The sequence below is a fragment of the Phyllobates terribilis genome, unplaced genomic scaffold, assembly GCF_046119375.1.
Source record: "Phyllobates terribilis strain yellow unplaced genomic scaffold, ASM4611937v1 Scaffold_1__5_contigs__length_1240528914, whole genome shotgun sequence".
Taxonomy (NCBI): domain Eukaryota; kingdom Metazoa; phylum Chordata; class Amphibia; order Anura; family Dendrobatidae; genus Phyllobates; species Phyllobates terribilis.
The window spans coordinates 465,901,575-465,905,236 of NW_027362761.1; positions in this window are offsets into that span (position 1 = coordinate 465,901,575).

Consider the following 3,662-nt stretch of genomic DNA (forward strand, 5'->3'; position numbering starts at 1 on the left):
GGGAGGCAGAGTACCCCAACAGGCAGGAAGAAACAGTGTGGTGGCCGCAGACAGAAGGCGGGCAACCGTTTCCCGTAACACCAACACGAGGGACGTTGCCAGTACAACCGGTAGGTCTTCCAGAGTCTGGAATTTTTTTAAAGACTCTGCTGATAACCCCAAAAAGGCCATTTGTACCACCGGCCAGGCCAGCATCAGCAGGGGTGACAAAACTACCAGCCTGACCACCACCAGCATGATCAGGCACATGTCAGCAAAGCACCCGACTTTGTGGGGCGAACCCCCAGGGTTGTGCGTGCAAGGCAATCCACTGTCCATACTGCATGCAAAGATGCCCCCTCCTCTCAGTCTTCACTTGTTATGGCAGTTTCTCAAGAAACAGCATCAACGTCCACGTCCCACGGCAGCGTTCAATTGTCTATTTCCCAGACCTTTGAATGAAAGCGCAAATTTGCAGCCAACGCCCCACAGGCCACAGCCCTAAATTCGCACATTTCACGACTGCTTGCGTTAGAAATGCTGCCTTTTAGGCTGGTGGAGATGGAATCCTTCCGCAACCTTATGGCGGTGGCCGTCCCTTGGTACTCGGTCCCCAGCCAACACTATTTTGCCCGGTGTGCCATCCCCGCACTACACAAGCACGTGTCCCAAAACATCTGCTGTGCCCTCAGCAATGCAGTTACTGGGAGAGTCCACCTGACAATGGACATGTGGACAAGTGCTTGTGGCCAGGGACGGTACATCTACCTGACGGCACACTGGGTAATCATAGTGGAAGCCGGGACCCAGTCAGACCTTGGGACGGAACACATCGTCCCCACACCAAGGATTGCGGGCGCTATGTCAGTCAGAGTTGCCCCCCCAGTGTACAGCTCCTGCGCATCATCCTCCTCCTCATGTTCAGCCTCCATCTCAGATATCACCACATCAGTTACAAGCTGGAAGCACTGCAGTACTGACTCAGCCAAGCGCAACAGGCTGGGCTGAAACTCATAAGCTTAGGTGATAAACCTCACACTGCTTGTGAGTTGTGGACAGCTGTGAAAGAGCAGGCAGATCTGTGGCTGAGACCGATGAACCTACATCCCGGCATGGTCATGTGTGACAATGGCCGTAACTTGGTGGCGGCTCTGAGGCGAGGCTAGAACACACACGTACCATGCCGGGCTGATGTGCTTAACCTTGTGGTTCAGCGGTTTCTTAAATCGCACCCCGAGTTGCCATATCTGCTTGTCAAAGTACGCCGCCTGTCAGCTCATTTACGGAAGTCAGCTACAGCTTCCGCCGCTCTTGCTGTGTTGCAGCAGCATTTGCAGCATCCGGCACACCGACTGGTGTGTGATGTCCCCACATGTTGGAACTCTACCCTCCACATGTTGCAAAGGATTTGTGAGCAGAAGAGAGCAGTTGTGGAGTACCAGCTGCAACAAGGCCGTCGATATTCTGGTCAGACTCCACACATAAGACCTCAGGGGTGGACCTGGATGTCTGACATATGTACCATCCTGACAAACTTTGAGGAGTCCACCAAGATGGTGAGTGGCGATGACGCCATCATTAGCGTCAGCATCCCACTTATCTGTCTTTTGCAATGCTCTCTGCAGAGAATTAAAGTGGAGGCATGGCAGCCAGAGTATGATGAGATGGATCAAGAAGCTGTAGCGGGCGATTACACACAGCCCGCCTCATCTCATCCCAACATGCATTGGGGGACAATGAGGGAGAGGAGGAGGAGGAGGAAGAACAGAAGCTGGTATCATGCGCTGTAGACGGTAGTACCTGTACAACTGTCATACCGTCGGTTCAGCATGGGTGGCCTGAGGACTGGGGGGAGGAGGAGGAGAGCATGGTCAGTCATCATCTTGGTGAGGACACGGAAGCCTTGCCCGTTACCAGTCTGTCACGCATGGCTGACTTTATGTTACGCTGCCTCAACCGTGACCCTCGTGTTGTCAAAATGTTGGGTGACAGTCATCACTGGTTGGTGACACTTTTAGACCCCCGCTACAAGGAGAACTTTCACTCTCTTATTCCTGAGGTGGAGAGGTCTACAAAAATGGGGCAGTACCAAAAGGCCCTTGCTGCAGAACTGTTAAAAAAATTCCCATCTGAACACGCTAGCGACAGAGGTCACAGTTCGTTGCCCAACCAAGGCATACAGGCAAGAGAGATGCAACTCCAATCCAGCAGAGGCAGGGGAACACTGTCAACGTTCTGGAACAGTTTTCTGAGACCCACCCAGCTTACAGGCCCTGAGGCGCGGGGTATTCTCACAAGGAGTGGAAAGTTTCAAAAGATGGAGAGGGAGTACCTTGCTGACCGTACCAGCGTCCTCCGTGATTCCTCTGTGCTTTTTAATTATTGGGTATCCAAGCTGGACACTTGGAATGAACTCGCTCTGTATGCCTTGGAGGTCCTGGCCTGCCCTGCCGCTAGCGTGTTATCGGAGTGTGTTTTTAGTGCCGCTGGGGGAATTATAACTGATAAGCGCACTCGCCTGTCAACTGACAATGCTGACAAGCTGACCCTTATCAAAATGAACAAGGACTGGATTGGGCCAGACTTCTCATCACCACCAAATGACAGCAGAGTAACATAAAGTCAAATCCACTGTGTTATTTCGGGAGTTGTATTCCCATGCACAGCTTCACACCCAAACATGGGTATACGCTTCCTCATTTCGGCTGTTTTTTGCTCTTCTCTTATCCTCAGCCTCCACCACCACTATAGCACCAGGGTAACCATGGTCCATGTTGCCAGCATTGCAAGTTCCTCTGTCCTAATTTTTGGCAGCTTTTGCTTGGAAGGCATAGTCAAAGACTATGGGAGACCCACTCCCCAATAATGGGAATAATGTTTTTAATATGCTGTACTGCATGGCTCTTGTAAGGGGCATTGCAAGTTCCTCCGTCCTAATTTTTGGCAGCTTTTGCTTGGAAGGCATAGGCAAAGACTATGGGAGACCCACTCCCCAATAATGGGAATAATGTTTTTAATATGCTGATTAGTGTTGAGCCACCCCCGTAGTGTTCGAGTTCGGTTCGGTTCGTCGAACACCCTTGTGTTCGCCGAACTGTTCGTCGAACACCTTCGAACACCGTTAAAACCAATGGCAGGCAAACAAAAACACATAGAAACACATAGAAAACACCTTCAAAGGTGTCCAAAAGCTGACAAACTGCTCAGAAGACATAACTAACACATGGAAAAGTGACAAGTACATATAGTCATGCGAAAAGAAAAGAGGTGGAGGAGTAAAAGGAGGGGGAGACACAGATATAGGCATGTCATGCCCTTTTAAAATCCAAAAAGTGAGAAGCCGACACGGCCAGTCCGTTCCTGCCCGTGCCACCTCCGTTTGTGCCAGAGCCGCGGTGGACCCTGACGGCCAGCCCCCCTCTCCCAATACTGGTGCCTGTCCGCTGGTGGGTCGAGCTAGCCCCCTGTGGTGGAGGCAGCTCTAAGCTTTTTAATTTAAATTGTCTCTCTAATCTGAATGAATACACTTTAAATCCTTTTACAAGGATCTATTGAAGGGCAAGTCTCATGCCAGCAGCCGCGTAATTCCAGCTCCAGTAGCGTCCACTAAAGCTGCTGCAGTTAAAAAGCTTTTATAAGGATCGAGCTCGGCTGTCCACAGCAAGGCGTCCTACCGCCAGTCC